The sequence below is a fragment of the Homalodisca vitripennis genome, chromosome 5 (genome assembly GCF_021130785.1).
Source record: "Homalodisca vitripennis isolate AUS2020 chromosome 5, UT_GWSS_2.1, whole genome shotgun sequence".
Lineage (NCBI taxonomy): Eukaryota > Metazoa > Arthropoda > Insecta > Hemiptera > Cicadellidae > Homalodisca > Homalodisca vitripennis.
Genome location: NC_060211.1, coordinates 87,622,626 through 87,642,716, shown reverse-complemented (window position 1 = coordinate 87,642,716; position 20,091 = coordinate 87,622,626).

The window sequence follows — 20,091 nt, the reverse complement described above, 5'->3', positions numbered from 1 at the left end:
AGTTCGAACAATTGCAAAACTGCAATGGAGAGAGTCGTGCAGGCCAGCTTTCAAAAATCTAAAATTGTTGACATTACCTTGCCTCTACGTCTTGGAAACGTGTCTTTTTTTCAAATCCAAATGCGAACACACAAGAGGTAGTGATTTACACTCTTATGCAACTAGAGGCAGGGATGACTACCGAACTGGAAGACACAGGACGGTAGCTCACGAGCGTTTGCCTTCTCAGGCAGGAGTTTCGAATTGTCAACAACTTGCCGAACTCGATTAAATGTGTCCCCATGCTGAAGGCATTCAAAGCTCGTCTAAAAACAACATTGATTACACATGCGTTCTACAGTATAGACGAGTTTATGGCACACAATTGGGAGACCTCTCAATTGGCTGACTGACCGGGGAAGTGGTGGATCAATTCGAATGAGTGAGAGAGAGTGAACGCAAAAATTGTATGTATGTATGGAAGGGACTTCGATGGTAGAACGAGTGGAAAATTTAGCTCGATATACGTGACGATTGCTATAACATTGTTCTTATGTTCTACGCAATAAATAATTTATTATTATTATTATTATTATTATTACCTCAAGTCAAGAAATTAAAATGATTTACTGTGCATAGATGCAGTCTTTTTTGCATTTCGGAATTTGGGAGGCAGCTTACTCTAACTCTAATATTGATTCTTCATTCACGGTTTACAAATTAATTTTAAACGTATCTTTAAAAAATTTTTATAGATTTCCAACTTGCATTTTATTTTAAGACAACAAAACTTAAATAGCTTTACAATAAAATTTCTTTTAATTTGCATGTTTAAAAATGTAAATTATCTGTTTGAAAGAATTCAAACTCTCATAACACATGTTATTCTAGATCTACATTCTACAAGAATTCCACCTCCTCAATTAACTAAGTCCTTTTCAAAAACACTTACTTCATAGAGCTCATTTATATTTTATAAATACTGGTAAACGCTTTCCAAATTTTAATTTTTAGTGAAATTTCCAGATTTAGTTTTGAAAGAAAAGTTGTAGTGGTTGTGTTTATTGTATATTGAAACCGTACATCGCCGCTCGCACACCCACAGCAAACCATCAGGGAAGCGCGCGCCCATGGTGGCGAACGGGATGCCGGATCAAAACTAAACTAGGTAAAAAAAAGAACACCGTGGTCAGCATACTCAGGTTCATTTACTAAGACACAATATAGGCCTATCTAGTCAATATAAATATCTAAGTATATATACTATAAATAAAAAAAAAAATTAAAAAAAATAAAAAGTGCCTGCAGTAGTATATACCTCAAACAATCCTTATCAGGTGCACCTGCATACAAAAATTAGAAACGCCATAATTTGAAACAAGAAATGCCAATTCCACCCGGTATCCTTCGGCTAAGGGCGGGCTCCTAATGAAATCCAAGAAATAACTAAATAATATCTAAAACTAACTTAAAATTAAATAACAAAATATAAACTATATAAATGGCAACAATAACAATAACAAATAAATAAAGAATATGAGCAGGGTATCACAGATGTTGACTAGTAGAAATGTCCATCATGGTGGCCGTCCTTCAGCAGAGCGCAAAATCGAAGGTTCTCTGCGACCACGCATGATGGAGAGATGACAGCAGAAAATCAATTCATCTCCTGGACCTCATCAGTGAGAAACTTAGCCGCACCTCCTGGGCCGTAAACTTAGCCGCACATGTCAGAAGGAGAATAGCTCAGCAAAACTAAATAAAACACTTATTTAAACAAAATTTTTAACTGGAGCTACTCCTAATTTGTACACCACGGCTCGGAGTCTTTGCCACTCTACCGGAAAGGCCAAACGCCTTCAAATGGTCAGTGGCCTCTGCAGCCAATAAACCACACACACATACACTATATAAAACACACATGAGCCGGGGAGATATAGGTATTGAACCGGCTCAGACTCCCCCCCCCAAAAGGAGGAACTCCCCTCTGTTAATTTCTTCAAAATGAAGAACCAAACGAAATGCCTCTCCCCCCCAATGGTTGAAGAATTATAAACCGGAAATCCTGAAGTCTGCAGAAGGGAAAACCAAGAAAATCCAGTTGGAGGCAAGAAATCACTCCAAGAGTTGCGTGGGTACAAAGAAGAAAACAGGAACCTTGATCAGGAAGAAGGAGCAGAGGTGATCAGGCCTCTGGACCTAAAACCCTCCCGCACAGACTAAAGAGAAATCACGGATGACTCCGGCAAGGCTTCAGATGGGATATGTGCGCCTTCCTGAAAATCTTCCCGGACTGAGGATCTCCCAGTCGGGCAGTCACCGGAGTCAGAAACTTCAAGATGCGGTGGGGACCAGTCCACCTGTAGCAAAGTTTAGCAGCTCTTTTATCCACAGCCGAACTGACTGGGTGAGCCTTGCAGTAAACTAGATCCCCCACCTGGAAGGGATTGGCAATACGACCTCGGTTGTACTTCCTCCTTACTAACTCCCTAGCCCGAATGAGATTCCGCCTGGCTGCCTCCCAAGTGGCTTTCACATTGGGAGTACCAGGAGGTGGCAGAAGATCGCTAATTTTCCAAAGGTTCGCCAAAGGGTTGTTTGGCGGAAAGCCAAATAATAACTCGAAAGGTACCGCCTTGTGACTTTCATGCTGGGCCGTATTAAAGGCAAATTGGATCCAAGGTAGTTGTTGATCCCAGGTGGTCTGATTTTCCGCATGAAAGGCAATGAGAGCAGATCGAAGATTGCGATTAAACCGTTCGGCGTGAGAAGGCTGAGGATAGAAAGGGGAAGTAGTCACATGGCGGATTCCGTGCCCAAAGCACATTCTTTTAAAGATATTGGAGACAAACTGTGAACCATTATCGGAAACTAAGGTGGCGGGGATTCCAAAGTGTTGAAAAAAATGGTTACGAAGTGCTTGCACCGTGAGCTGCGCGGTAGCACTCCGCAATGGGAACAACCAAACAAACTTGGAGAAGGCATCCACACAAACAAGTAGGAACTTATTTCCGGACTTGCTACGCGGGAGAGGCCCAACATAGTCAATGAAAACCTTCTCCAAAGGTTTTTTCCGCCACCTCAGATGACAAAAGACCCAACTTGGTATTTTGAGCGGGTTTGCTTAGCGAGCACAGTTCACAAGAACGTACTCGAGCTGCAATATCCCGGTCCATACCTTTCCAGATGAACTGATCCCTAATCTTCGCGATGGTCTTATGAATTCCTAGATGTCCGCCCACAGGAGAAGAATGAAAATACTGAAAGACCATCGGTACAAGAAAGCTTGGCAGCACTAACTTAGGTTTTCTCCGCTGCTTGTCACGGCAGCATAGAGCACCTCGGTACAGAAAATAAGGAGGGTGGGCACCTCCGTTTTTAAGCTCATTGATGATAGCAGTCAGCTCGGGATCCTTAAGTTGGTGTGGAACAATGTCCGAAAATGCCAGAGGAAAGTCTAGGAGCACGCCACAACATGGCGGCTCTGATAAATTCTGGTGGTCGTTGGGTAAGTGATACATGCGTGACAGAGTGTCCGCTATGATATTTTGGGTGCCTCGCACGTGCTGCACTGTGAACTTAAGGGCAGAAATTTGGACTACCCAGCGACCAATCTTCCCGAGCTGACGGGGGTGGGCAAGGAGCCAAGAAAGTGCCTGGTTGTCGGTTTCCAACAAAAATTCTTTATGTTCTAGGTAACGCCTGAACTTATTAATTCCAAACACGACAGCCAAACATTCCAGCTCATAAACAGAACAACTCTTCTTCTCACAAGGGGTTAACGTGCGTGAAGCATAAGCTATGGGCTGCCGGATACCATCTACTTCTTGCGATAAAACAGCAGCAACGGCTAAGGAGGAAGCATCAGTTTGCAAGACGAACTTACGACTGAAATCAGGCATAGCCAAGACTGGAGGCTGCATCACTGCCTCTTTCAGCTGCTCAAAAGCAGTCTGTTGCGCTTCACCCCACTCAAACTTGGCACCCTTTTTCCTAAGAGAGTTCAGAGGGGCCGCCACTTCAGCAACATTGGGGATGAAACGACGATAAAAATTTATCATTCCCACAAAACGGGCAATCCCCTTGGCATCCTTAGGAGGAGGAAACTCCCTGATTGCCTGGGTTCTCTCTGGATCAATACAAACACCTCGAGAAGAGACAAGATGACCCAGAAACGATATTTCAGGCTGAGCAAAACTCACCTTTTCAGGATTGACGGTAAGGCCAGACTCTCGCAGCCTAGTTAGAACTTCCTCTAGATGAGTCAAGTGCTCCTCATAACTCTCACTGTACACAAGCAGGTCATCCAGATAGTTGAACACGAACTTAAATTTGACATCATGAAAGATAGAATCCAGGAGTCTGGTGAGTGTCTGGGCCCCCACAGCCAAGCCCATTGGCACTCGGGTGAACTGGTACAAATTCCAAGGCACACAAAAGGCAGTGAGAGGTCGAGACTCGTGTTTTAGAGGAATCTGATGATATGCCTGATTAAGATCAAAAATGGAGAAATACTTGGCCTTACCAAACCAGTCGAAAGCAGAATGCAAATCGGGGAGAGGCACGGAGTCAATTTCTATCTGAGCATTGAGCTTTCGATAATCCAGGACCAATCTGGACTTCCCATTAGGTTTCGGCACTAGAAACGCTGGACTGGAAAAATTTGAGCAAGACGGCTCGATTACCCCACTCTTAAGTAAATCATCAATCATATTTCTCAGAATTTCCATCTTGGGCGGAGCAAGCTTATATGGATGGGAACGTACAGGACGGGTGTCTGTAAGACGAATCTCGTATTCCAAGAGATTGGTCGTGCCCAGTTTGTCAGTTAGGACTTCAGGAAAACTGGAACAAATCTGCCTTATGTCCTCAGCCTCTTTCGGCGTAAGATGTCCTAGTTGGTCAGGAGGAGTCAAGCTCTTATCTTCCATCTCTAAGGCAGCAGTCCCACGAGACTCGACATCTGAAAAGGGAACGAGCACCCGCCTGGCGAAAGCAAAGAAAACATGACTGGAGGCCAAATCCAAAATCATGCCAGTTTTTTCCGATAAAATCTGCTCCCAAGATGAAAGGAAAAGTCAGGTCCTTAGCCACCAAAAAGCTCCAATCCCAAGAGAAATAATTAATTTTGATGTGAATCTGGGCACTACAGATAATAGGTAAAGGTGTGCGTGAAGCAGTCCAGCAGATAAGTGAACTAGGCTCAACCTGCCGTATTAGCCCAGAGGATTTTAGATCTTCAAAAAACGACAAAGAAATCAGGCTGCGTGCTGACCCAGAATCAACCAGGGCCTTCTGCACCACATTCCCCACAAGTACATCCAGTTGTGGGCAGGTTGAGCGGGCAGCCCTTACTCCCTGCGCAGCCAGAGCAGCAACCTCCCCTCTCGGCCAACGATGATAACTGTCCCCAAGTCTATTTCTTTCTGTTTTCTTTCTGTTCTGCATTAAACCAGCCACCCTTTTACCATCAAAATCAGGTACATATTTGCCCTCAAAATTACCTTTACGGCACGAGTCGGGCTTACTCGTCCGCAAGCTTACTAGTTTTTTTTATTAAGTGGACAAAACGGTCTAATATGTCCCACTTGCTTGCAGCCATAACAGGTAGGAGGCTGCCTACGGGAAGGAGCAACTGCTGGCTCAGACTGCACCGGAGCATGGACCGGCCCCGGAGGCAAGTGAGGAAGATGCCTCGACATGGCCTCCCTTTGATCATCCGCATCCTGAACCCCTCTAGAGATGATGGATAGGCGGTCCAAATCCGCAAAAGATGCGGGACGGCTACAAAAAATCAAACGGGAGCGTTCTTCAGGTTTAATGCCCTCCAAAATAAGGCTCACCAACTCCGTTTCGCTCAAGCTCAAGCGCAACACCCGGGCTACATCCCGTATCTCCCCGACAAAATGGCTCAACGTCTCGTCTGGTGCCTGAGGACGGTAAACGCGTTCCACCCGCAAGCGCTCCCTAACCCGAGCAGGTACAAAGAACTCCAAGATCTCGGCGTGGAACTGGTCAAAGGTGGCACCTCTCTTAAGGCAGTCTAGAAGGCGATCAAAAAGCGGCCTTAAGGAAAACTGCGCTAAAATCTGCATAAGCATGGCATCTGTCATACCAGGAAATTCTCTCAGCTTAAAAACTTCCAGAAAGAAATGGATAAGTAAATTAGTGTCAAGCCCATCAACTCTGGGGAAGTGTTGTAAAACACTCCCCAAAGGATGGGGCAGTTTGCCAAAGCTAGAAAAGGAAGGCACAACTATAGATGATGCCTCACCAGCCGCTTCAGGAGGGCCACTACCCATCGGAGACATAGTAACTCTGGGAGGCTCGAAAGAAAGAGCCGGTGGATGGTTAGCAAAAGTAATGGTAGTGGGAACCTCCGTTGGAGTGACAGCGGTAAATAGTACCCCCTTCTCTTTCACCGAGCGCACCTCACTCAAACCATCTAAGGCTTGTTTTAATTTGTTACTGGCCGAAAAAGCCCAACTTTTAATATCAGAGTTTAAACTAGGAGCTGACATAAGTAAAACTATTCTGTCACGCCAATGTAAAAGCTGAGATGCCAATCTAGCCTTTGCTGACCCGGACATGGGAAGTGACTCAAAATTAATATCGTCTTCTAATTCCTCCATTCGGGTTTTACAAAACTCAAATTCTGTGTTAATTTGGAACTCTGCATTCCAGCTGCGGTCCAACGCTATACAAGCCCGTAATTGAGCTCTTAATGCCCTCACATCTCCCTCGGGCTTCTGTCCTCTCGCCAGGACCTCAAAAACCAACTCGGGCTTGCGTAGATGTTCAGGCACCAGGGAAAAACGCCATACCAAACAATTAAGACAAATAAATACCACAATAAACAACAAAGCGTACGCAACAATTACTTAGTAACCTAAGTGGACTCAACTCACAAAAGGCTTACACTGACGAGGTCCAAGTGAAGAACTTAATACCCGCTACCTAATAGAAGGATACCCTGCAAATATACACTAACCACAACCTACAAACACAGAAGCAATAAATATAACAAAACAACACATTGATAGGGGAGAAGTAGAGTACAGTTAGATAAATTTAGCGGTTAAGCAATTTAGAGTCCCTTGCTCCCTGCAAAGGGTAAGTCTGCAGGAAGCAAGACACTAAACCAATTCCACCCGGTATCCTGTGCTAGGGCGAGCTCCTAATGAAAAAAAAGTTGTGTACTCTAACCTCCCCCTACCTAACACTAACCTACACCAACAAACAAAACCAGAACTGAGAGACAGCTGAGAGAGCAGCTAACCACGATCTGCTACCATTGAAACCGTACATCGCCGCTCGCACACCCACAGCAAACCATCAGGGAAGCGCGCGCCCATGGTGGCGAACGGGATGCCGGATCAAAACTAAACTAGGTAAAAAAAAGAACACCGTGGTCAGCATACTCAGGTTCATTTACTAAGACACAATATAGGCCTATCTAGTCAATATAAATATCTAAGTATATATACTATAAATAAAAAAAAATAAAAAAAATAAAAAGTGCCTGCAGTAGTATATACCTCAAACAATCCTTATCAGGTGCACCTGCATACAAAAATTAGAAACGCCATAATTTGAAACAAGAAATGCCAATTCCACCCGGTATCCTTCGGCTAAGGGCGGGCTCCTAATGAAATCCAAGAAATAACTAAATAATATCTAAAACTAACTTAAAATTAAATAACAAAATATAAACTATATAAATGGCAACAATAACAATAACAAATAAATAAAGAATATGAGCAGGGTATCACAGATGTTGACTAGTAGAAATGTCCATCATGGTGGCCGTCCTTCAGCAGAGCGCAAAATCGAAGGTTCTCTGCGACCACGCATGATGGAGAGATGACAGCAGAAAATCAATTCATCTCCTGGACCTCATCAGTGAGGGGCCGTAAACTTAGCCGCACATGTCAGAAGGAGAATAGCTCAGCAAAACTAAATAAAACACTTATTTAAACAAAATTTTTAACTGGAGCTACTCCTAATTTGTACACCACGGCTCGGAGTCTTTGCCACTCTACCGGAAAGGCCAAACGCCTTCAAATGGTCAGTGGCCTCTGCAGCCAATAAACCACACACACATACACTATATAAAACACACATGAGCCGGGGAGATAGAGGTATTGAACCGGCTCAGAATTAAGGATACACAGGACCCTGCTACAAACTAAAGGGCAGACATTCTGACCTGTGTACCATCATCTCTCCCTTTATCATACCTTCTACAGCAGGCCTATTTCAATCTGCTCTAGTCCTGTTTATCTTGGTGCTTATAAACAACCTTTTAACTAGTAATATTTAATGCTTTTAACACTTACTAACTAAATTCACATAATTTTTACCTAATTCAATACATTTTCAATGTTATCAATTTTGAATATTCCGTTAGTTAATTTAGCAATAGCAACTCGAGTCTGTGCACAGACATAGCCCATGCAGGATTATTTCCAAAGGAGAATGCCTTACCTTACGGTGCTTATTAATTTAAAGTTGAATTTCTATTATTGTACATTTGTTTTTAATCTTACAATTCCTTTTTAAGACTGTAACAAGTAAATATCGCACATTTATTTGGGAAATAAAATTAAGTTATTAATCTTAAGGTTGGGTTTTTGTAACAAGTTTGTCCAGTGCCGCGGAAAGTTTCTTGGCAGAGAAGGAACAGTATGACTTACACAACTGTCTGGCTAGCTGTGAATTTTGCTGTAGTTCTTGATACTTCCTTTAAGTTTTGTGCATTCTTCAGATGTAAGGAGTATCTTAATAACGGTCTTATTTTGTGTAATCGGTCATGACCTACCTGTCCAGGAGGTATCATAATATTATTATCGTTAAAATGCAGATATGTTTTTATTGTTTCAAACTGACTAACAGACATTGTCTCGGTTATCAGCCTATTACCGAGAATTTCATTCCAATACTTTCTTGAATTGGTAATGTGTACAAGGGACATCATCGTACAAATACCAATAAACTTCCTAAGGTTTGTTGGGATCTGTTTGTATACTAAATTTTTGTGATTCTCTACATATTATTAGATCTACTAAGCCATCAGTAAAAAAGAAGTTAAAAAACTGTAGAGGTGTCTCTAATTCAAGTATATCTTGTGGTAGTTCAGTTTGCCCTGAAAATTGGTATTGTTCTGAAGAACGTAACATATTTTTATCGGCTCATTTTATTGCCGGCTTAGCCATAGGCCTACTAGACTGGCTAACTTTATTTTTCTTTGAAGGGGGCGGTGTTGTATTCTGAGATGGTGTATGATTGTCAATAAAACGCCTACCTCTTTTTCTGGTAACCTGTTGCTGCTGTGAAGTGGATGGTGTAGGTTCATTCTCAGATGTCAGATTATTTGTGGAAGTTGTGGAAGAGGTCGGTAGGTCTACATCTATGTCTTTACAAATAGGGAGTTCAGACGTTGCAATACAATAAAGTAAATCATCACTTGGTTCTTCTGGCACATAACCTAGGTCTATATGTTCATTATTCTAAGTACACGTTGGGTTACACTCATCGTCACTGTCGTCACTTTTGTCTAAATCGTCCTCACTATCCACTGGTATAGCCAATGCTTTGTCTAATTCGTAGTATAATTGTTCATCAGTTAAAAATTCAGACATAATGAACACAAACAGAAGCACAATATAAGATTAGGTTGCTGCCGACTCTAGCAACATGAAAAAGTACAGTAAACAAACAACAGGTGTTTACTACGGTAGGTGGATTCACATTGCACAGTAGGTCTCAGGAGGAACATACCGTTTTTACATGATAAATATATTATGTCAGTATTCAAGAGAATAAGTCATTAGTACTAACATTTTAAGTATATTTGACACCATAAAACTTTTTTTATTAAAAGACTTTTAACAAAATTATTAGACGAAAATAAATAAACAAATACCATATTCTACGTAACAGCTGAATCCAGAGCAACAAAGACAAAATTAATTCTGTTGTCCGTCACATAGCTGTTCCTAGCGGAGAAGCTTGGAACTACGTGCTCGCCATGCTTTGGGCTTCTCAAGGAACACGATGCGTTCTCGTCCATCAATAGTTTTACATTAAATAAAGGGGCAAAATCGGTTTGGGTCTCATGAAACCCATGATGCGGTGAAGGGTTAATTATGCCGTTTCCAGGTCAAGCAATGAAATTTATCAATTATCAAAAGAAATGTCCACATCTTTATGTGGTTTGATGTAGATATTTTAAAGTATTTTAGAAACATCTTTTGCGTGTAAAAATAGTCCTCAAAAATTAACAACAAAGATTCAGAAGCTAATTCCCTATGGGGTTTCTCTATATTTAGTATCAAATGAAACCAATCGTATATATGTTATAAAGCAAAAAATTAAATTTGTTTTATGTTCCAGTAAATTGATTTGAAAAGCTCAATAAAGTGTCGAAATATATAGCGAACATTTTAATTTTAACAACAAAAATCCTATTAAACTGACTGAAGAAGAGGACATTTTATATCAAAATTCAAATATTCAAAGAAAAACAGTTAATGAGGCAACTATAAGAAAGTGGCTTAAGGGAGTACAGCAACATTTGTGGAAAATGATTTGATGGATGTAGTGGCCGATCCTGATCGAGTTTACAATCTCGATGAGACAGCCTTTTTTATGTCCAAAGTCGGGAAAATTCATTGCTGCTAAGGGACAAGAAAATGTTTATGAGGTTCATACGGGAACAGATAAAGAGGATCTGACTGTCCTGTGTACTGTAAGTGCAAGTGGTTTTGTTCCTCCTACCCCGGTGGTATTTCCTGGTAAGCAGATTCCTCCAGCTGTAAATTGTCGGTGCCACAGAACTGATCAATAAGTAAATCTGATTCTGGCTGGATTAATGGAAAGATCTTCTATGAATACATGGCAAACTATTTTGTCAAACATTTGAAAGAGAAGGGAGTTAAATTTCCAGTGGTGGTATTCTTGGACGGGCACAAGTCGCATTTAACACACCACTTGAGTTTATTTTGTTCTCAGAACATTATTCTGGTAGCTTTGCCACCGAACTGCACCCACATACTCCAGTAATTAGATGTCCAGTATTCTACCCAGTGAAACAGGAATGGGTAGCTATTGTTCATAAATGGCGAATTGAAAATGGTGTGGAACGCCTTACAAAGTACAACTTCCCACCATTGCTTCAACAAGTTCTAGACAGTCGTTTGAAAAAAGACACTATTGCAAACGGTTTTAGGCGATGTGGTCTGTGTCCATTAAACGCCGACGCAGTGGACTACAGCAAAGTGGACATAATACGTGCCAAGCCGAAAGTACAGTCGGAAACTGCAGTTGGCCAAAGACAGTCGTACACAAAAGAAGGCTGTATGAGATTTTTTGAAAAATTCATCAATCCACAAATGTTGATGAAGTTTGAGGAAACCTACAATAAGCTCACACCTACATGGTTAGGTGATCGTACGTATCAAGGCCTCTATGTGTGCTGGAAGAAGTCGAAAGATTCCTTAAAGTCAATTGACGAATTAGAAGAACTGGAAACGTGTAGGCTACATCTCACCCTGAGAATATGGCTGAAGTGTTGTCTTCATCACAATCTGCACTACAGGAAATAGCGGCTTTGTCTTCATCACCCATGGTGAATATGTTGACTGAAGTTAACTCTCCAACACAACCCATGCCAAAAGAGAGAAGTGTCGAACATCAGCCTTCAACATCAACTGCTACCCACGAAAATCTGGCTAAAGTCCTTTCACCCGATTCAAATGGCAAATACGTGTCATCCCTGTTAAAATAAAATCTTTTCTGGCTGGGGTCCCCTAAAAAACTAAAGGAAAGAAACTAAAAACAAAATTACCAGCAGTTGTTTCGAGTGGAGAATGGCAAGCTTATGATGAAACGAGAAGGAAGGGAAATATGAGAGAAGAAGAGAAAATAGAGATTAAGAGATAAAGGGAGCGAAAAAAGGAACGATGAAATAAAGCTGAAATCTCAAAAGAAGATAGTTTTTTATCAAGAAGATGATTGGGTGTGTACAGTATGTGCGAAACGCACAGAGTTAATCATTCATGTGAGAAGACGATGGATTGAGTGCGATCAGCGCAAGAACACGTTCCACAACCGATGTATACTAAAAAAAAGTGATGATGATGAAGATGAACTTAATTTCCTTCGCCATTTATGTGCAGATGATGTGGACTCGGACAATGATCCATTGGAGTTACGTAATAGTGATAATTACGTGGGAGAGATAAAAGAATCGGTGAATTAAATGTGTGTGTGTGTGTGTGTGTGTGTGTGTGTGTGTGTGTGTGTGTGTGTGTGGTGTGTGTGTGTGTGTGTGTGTGTGTGTGTGTGTGTGTGTGTGTGTGTGTGTGTGTGTGTGTGTGTGTGTGTGTGTGTGTGTGTGTGTGTGTGTGTGTGTGTGTGTGTGTGTGTGTGTGTGTGTGTGTGTGTGTGTGTGTGTGTGTGTGTGTGTGTGTGTGTGTGTGTGTGTGTGTGTATATATATATATGTGTGTGTATATATATATATATATATGTATATATATATATATATATATATATAGATATATACATAAGTGTAGAAGATTAATATAGCAAAATATTTAGTAGATGAAGGATGGATTCTTGAACCGTCTCGTGTGTTACGAGTCTTAATCTACACATTTCTTCTCCTGTTTAACTTATATTAGCTTAACACCTTAAAAATCTGATTCTTTTCTTAATTTCCTACCTAATATATAGACTACCTAGGCTAATATAATTTTTTAATTACCTAGGCCTAGTCATGCCAAATTTCTTGAGGTATAGGACTTGATGTTTGTAGATGTTTGATCGGGTTAACCTAGTTCTGTAACTTAGTCTAAAATAAGTTCTGCTCGGCACGAGTGAATACAAATATTTATATGGAAAATGATGTTTACTTTATCTTCCTTTATAGTTTTAAAAATTCTAGATTAAAGGTTTAAAGTCAATAACCAGTCTATTTGGCAATATTAAAAAAAAATGTCAACTGTTTGGAACAAAGAAAGTTATTACCATTCACTGGGTTAAGAGTTACTAATAGAAAATGTTACCATTCCCTAGGAAAATGAAAACAATGTTTAAAACACTCCTTATTTTCTGACAAACATATTTTAAAACAAATTATTTTATGTATTAGCCTAATATTAGTAATTCATAAATAAAAAGATATTCTGTAAAATACTCTAGTACTTGTAGAAATTTCTTATCATATTGGAACAAATTTTAAAAAGTCCATCACCTAAAGAACCGTGTAGCAAACAAATGATAAAATATGAAGTAGGCTTAGACCTACTGTTAGGTGGTACACTGGGTGGTTCACTGAGTCAATTATGTTGTAATAAGTTACATTTTTTCTGTAATAGTGATAATTTTTTATATATGTCTGTTAGTATAGCTTACTAATAATGCAATGAATTAATAACAATTATTTCACAACCCTTATTGTAAATAAAATTCTAAAAACTAGAGAAATACATAAAAATAATAACCTCAAATAATACTTTATCGATCAATATTTTCTTTAACAATGTTTCATTCTTGCATTCATATGAAAAAACAAATCTAGCTTCAGTTTTGTTTTTCATTATAATATGCTCAAATATAGTACAAATTTATAATGTCCGTTTTTTAATAATTTATAAATTAATGTTTTTCGCAATATGTATATGAATATTTAATATTGTCCCCATTTTTGCTTTTATTTCCTCCTTTTCAACCCCATAAGTGTAATTTGTAAACCACTATTAACCCTTTAAGTGCCAATGTCCTGAAATACGACGTTGGATATTTGTATGAGGATTGCCAGCGTCCTATTTTTAAGACTTTTTATAAAAAAAAATTTATATAAACATATCAGTAGTGTTTTATAATCATAATAAAACAATCTTTCTAATTAATTATTAATTTGTTTAACTGATATGGCCAACTATGATAGCCGTATTTTGATTTTAAAGTTCATTAACCTGTTTGTTTTGTTCAGTCAGCTGTTGCTGATCGTCAGCTGTGTTCAGTTCGTAATCATTATGTACAGATGTACTTGTTTTTTTATGAATGTTTTGAGTGTAGAGCAATCTATTAGTTTCTTGTCATTAGTAACCATGAAGCGTTCTTATTCACCAGTTAGTGAAAGTACAATACATTAAATTGTTGAAGATAATCATCTCTCTGACAGTTTTGTGAGTGAACATGAAAAAGTGTCAAGTTCAACTTCGGTTGTTGACGACAGTGATGAAGACCATACTTTCGACCCCAGTAAACCAACCACTTCTACAGATATTAGGGGGCTAGGGTTAAATAGAATGAATTTGATATTGATTCATTTGATAACGAATCACCACGGCAACAAGGGGCTAGGCCTAACCAACGTGACCACAGAATGGTACCTCCGAGACCTAGGCCTATCAATAGGGATGGAAACAATAGTTCTTCAGAAGAATCTGAGGATGGATCTGGTTGGGTGGATGTCAATGAAACCGATGAAACTGATCATAGGCTAAACCACTCCATAACTATTATGGAATAGCCGGGAGTCAAGCACTGCCCTCCACCAAACTCCCCTCCAAGTGCATATTTCAAACTTCTCTTCACCATTCCTTTAATTGAAATAATGGTCCAATTTACAGATAAGTATGCCACGGGAGTTATTGATAAAAACCGGAATAGAATGAAAGTACAAAGTAGGCTAAAGTCTTGGAGACCTGTTACTATCAATGAAATGCAAGCTTTACTTCTTATATTGATGAATATAGCTATAAAAAGACAAAACACTATTGCTTCTTTTTGGTCTACACTTAAAAGTCAACTGATTCCTTGGTTTCCTAGAATGATGACAAAAAACCGCTTCCAAGCAATAATGAATTTTTTTTCATTTGGTGGACACTACAAACCTAGCACAGCCAGGCAACCAAAACTATGATCCATGTGATAGATTCAAGCCATTGATTGAGCATATGAACCGGCTTTCAAAATTGTATTTCATACCTGATAAAAATGTATCAATAGATGAGAGCATGATTCCAACCAAGTCACATTCACAGCTTTTGCAGTATATGCCTAAAAAACATTACCGGTGGGGAGTAAAGTTATGGATGCTGTGTGATGCTGCTAGTCATTATTGTATAAGTTTTTTTTTTTTTTGTTTACAAAGGGGCCAAGGCTAATGATAAGGCAACACCAAGAAACAAATGTTTAGGTTTTACTGTAGTGGATACACTAATGAAAATGTCTAACTTGTTCAAAAAGGGATACCATGTCTTTGTAGACAATTTCGGTACGTCTTTAAAATTGGCAAAATACCTATATTCTAAGAATACCGTCATAACTGGAACTCTAAGGCATAGTTGTAAGGGCATTCCTCCTCAAATGAAACCAAAATTTAAAGTTGGTCAAAAAAAGTATGCCAGGAAAAACAGTATTATTATGCTAGGCTACACACAAAAAAGTCACAAAAATGCAGGTTCTGCTATTGTCTACAAATGATGTTGCTGCATCAGAGCATAAGTCAAAACGCAGGGGAAACGTTGATGTCATATCTTGAAAGCCAAAAATGATTAGGAATTACAATAAAAATATGGGAGGTATAGACGGATCAGATCAAATGCTATACCAGTACTTGGATGATAGGAAAAGTTTTAAATTTAGGAAAAAGGTGACATTTAATCTATTTTTCAGAATGTTGTTAAATGCATACATTTGATATAAATTAAACAGCACAAAGCCTGTAACACATTTAGAATTTCTGGTGAGCATTGTAGATGAGCTAGGTGATCAGTGGCTTCAGTTGCAGGAAATAGCCTCCTCTCCTGGACCTGCAGCAAGCAACCGTGGTAGTGGTCATACTGATGTTGGACGGTTTTTTGAAAAAGTTGGAGACAACAAGCAAAAAACTGTTGTGTTTGTATTGTTTAGAGCACTACAGGATTAGGAAAAAGAAAAAAAAATTATATATGTGTGTTAAGTGCAAGAGAGGGCTGCATACAAAGTGTTACCCTTCACACTTCTGGTGAGTTTTTTGTTTATGAATCTTCTATGTGTACATATATGTAAATAGTTACTTGTTATTTTTAGTGTTTACCAGTGAACAATTATTTTTTATTCATTTCAACAACAATATAAGATACTGATGACTCCCATGAGTCACTAATATTGTTGTAACAAGCATAAACACTAGTAGACATTTATTTTACAGAATGGAATGTTTTCCTGGTAAGTAAAGTTTTTTATGTTTTTTAAGTTAGAATTTTGAAATTTTGGGTTTTTGTACATAATTAAAAGAGGAATTGAGTCATGTACCTAATTTGGTGTTAATTTTATTTTTTTTACTGTATTCTAAACTGTATTAAGCCCATGTCATATTGACTTTACAGTGTCTCATTTAAACTAATTAGGCTATACTAATGTAGAACTAAATTATTTTCAGAGCATATTTTACTTTTGAGCAGGTTCTCCATTGTGTGGTTTTTATTATATCGATATAATGTATTTGAAACTGTTTAAAGGATTTAGAAAGAGTTGCATTTCTGCTACTAAGATTTTTATTGTGGTCATGATGTAAAGTTTTGTTCTGTTGCTCATTGGCACAATACACAATGTTTGGGCAAGTCCACCTTATATAAACATAAGCTATTGCATGGATAAACATATGCATACACATGTCTGTCCATAAACATTTCTTTGCTAGCAAATCTAAGCTTTCCATATCACGGAATCACTACAGAGGACGATCACCAGCTAGGAAACATTCACACTGTGTGTAAATAATACAAATGAATTCATCTCGCCCTCTCTGATTTGTTTTGCACAAATTAATAGGCTACAGAAGAGTAAAAGAAAAATAGACAAACAATATATTGCTTAGCTAATTACATTTCTAAGTATATTATAGACCTGCTCAAGGTTGCTTATTTCCTAACACCTCTCATTTATTTTTTGCCTCATTGTTTATCTTGAGCCAGTTTTCTGGCAAGTAAAAAATTTAAACAATGAAAAATACGTTTTTTACGAAACAAATTAATTATTGCATGGCTTACATCAAATAATTAAAGTGGGTGAAAATGGGGATTTGAATCTGGGAATCTGGTGCCATAAATTGATAGTACCTCCATATAGTAACACATTTCGTTACTTATACTTAAGCTTAGTAATTATAGAAAAACAAATTGTTTATTCTAAAAAGCTTATAAACATTACAGAGAATTCGTAAATTTCGTTGAGAACAATAAATTGTCAGAAGCAGTGGGCTTCAATGTAATTATGCGTAGAATTACCGTACAACACGATATTTCTCGAGCGTCTGATAATTTTAGTCCCGTAGTTGGCCACACTGAGGAGCGTGAGAAAACAGAGGCGGAGCCCAGCCGCCAGCCGCCTTACTGTCGGCCATCGCGGATACAGACAGGCGCCTAAGGTGGGGTCCAGCCCGTCTAGCAAGACTGGAGTCTAGTTTCCCTTGCCCCGCCATTGCATCGCTGCAATACGATAAACAACTAGTCAGACTGCCGTGATTTGTTTATCGAGTTCATTTTCTTTGCTTTAACACGTTGACTGCGGTAGACACCCTAGTGTGTACTGGACTGATTGCCTACCCTGTACCACTCGGTATAGAGCCACAGTGAATGTGATAATGGGGAAAAAACACAAACAGTTTTGAGGTTAACAAACATAGAACAGTACAAGATGTAGTCAGATTACCATTCCACCATAACAACCACGGCTGAAATGACGGTTTGTGCCTTGTGGCACGAAAACAAAGAATATTGTAGTGTAGATAAGTCACTCTTTCAAGTCTGAACAGGCTCGCCAACGGAGTATGGTCGGATCGATTGTAGGACTGTAGGTCCACGCCTAGTTTGACGAGGGTGGCTGACGTCACTTTTCTGCAGGGTAGGACAGTTAGTCCACGCCGACACCTGTGGACTAACTGTCCTACTTTTCAAAACTGATCTGGCTGTGCATTAGTTTTTCTACCTGTACTTATTCTTTACTCTGGTCAGTGATGCTTCCACTACATTCGCACAGCGTACTGCTAAAGCAGCAAATATTAACAATAGTTTACTCAAGCTATCACATATGAAGTGGATTACTAATAGGGAATATATCTTAACGAATTCCATATAGCATTATATTACTATCTGATTAATTTGGCATTGTCCTAATGAATCATAAACATCTACAGTAAGTTTGTATTAGTTATTCCTTATATTGGACCATCGTTTGTATAATACTGTCTATACCAGTAGACACTATAATGGTTAGACATTCTTAAGTTAGAAATGGCGTAACTAACCTGACTTTATTTTATGTATATAATTTCGTTTCATTCTTTTTGCAGCTGTCTTATGTAGTGTACTGAAAATTATTTAGCAGATATAGAGTTTAGATTTCGAAACATCCATTCAAGTGCTGCAGTGTGAGTACGACGATCCCTTATCAACCCCTCGTCAAAAGAAACCCGTGAGTCGGACAGTGAGTCCCAGGCCGGTACCGTGGACCTACTGTCCACCCCTTAAGAAGTAGGTATGAAATGCTTCCGGCAGTGTTATGACGTGGAACTACAGTCCGTTTACCGGCCCTTTAACCCTCCAACTGATAATAAGAAACTCCCAGAATGATTCCATGGTTTTTGTCTTTGCGCAGTATATTTTACGGATATTTTTTTTTAATATCTGCTAAATGCTGAATAATATCATTTTTTTTGTTAGAAACCAGAAAGAAATTTGATAATAATTCAAATATTCATTTACTGTATTGTTTTTTTTTTAATTGTCCATAAATTGAAAAATTGATGAACGTCTGTGCCGACGGTCAATTGTAACTAAGGCTTTAATGAGTAATCCTCTCGGGTCGAAGAGACCGTAGTATGGCATGTTAGCAGACTCCATACTGGAAGAAGTCAATAATTCAAAATTCGTTGGAATACACCTCGATCGAGGTTTGGCATGGAATCACGTTTGCTTATTTTTAGCCTCTGGCTTTTATGATTTAAAGTCGTTAGCCAAATAGTACAGTTGCTGGACTTTACCAGGCCTTTACATTTTGGGATCAACTTTGCATCAAATGTCTGAACTTCCTAATAGTGGTCGAGATATACATTGGTATACGTCTGGAGGCAGAGAACTTCCTGTGCGGAATAGGAGGTATAGGTGTATGAACACTTGCTCTCACAGGCAGGTGTTCATTTTATCAGGTTACCAAATTGGTAGAAATTCCACAAGTCACTTGACATTCGCCTAAAAAGCTTTTTATCGTCAGTATTTGATAACCTGAACGAGTTTTTGGCATACAACCGGATTGCACGTAGGCTAAATTGTATATTCAACTGTTCACTTTTATGTAATGCAAATGGAAAGGAACATAAATTTAAATTACACTCGATGTGTCTTTTTTAATACATAGTTTGACTGCCTAGCCTGCAAAGGAGACCAAACCATATGTTACGGGATTTAAAGTATTTTCGGTTTTAAAACAATTTGAAGATTTTTAGGATTCCTAATTAATTGCACTATAGGAAACAAAACAGAGCTGCACAAAATCGAATCGTTAGTGAATTTATATCTACTATTTTAACCGGCTTTCTGAAAATTTCTCAGAAATATTAATTAACAACATGGTTTGATATTTTCTCTCTTTGGCTAGACACATTTAATTTACTTATTTTCTAACTTAAGAAACACATTGGTGTTTTTGTATTTAACATGTGCTGAAATGTCGTCTGTATGCCACTAGCGCGTATTGATTAAAAAGTATTTAGTGCTTTATAACTACCAACAATCATTAATAAACAATATGGCCACAATTTCCAACAGACAGCAGTGTAACCATGGAAATAAATGAATAAAGTATCATAAGTTATAGAAAATTAAACACGTCTTATAAATGTCATAAAATTTATTTAAATATACCTTTCCCAAATCAACTCCGATGTACAAAAATTGGTGAACTGTGACTAAGAAAATACTAGTAAGAACTTTACCAACACCTGCTGAAGAACACTAAGAGAGTGACTAAATTACCACAATACAGAGATCATGAAAATCAACACAACACTCGTGGACTGGAAGACACAGAGGTATGTCACGTAGATTAATGGCCGTTT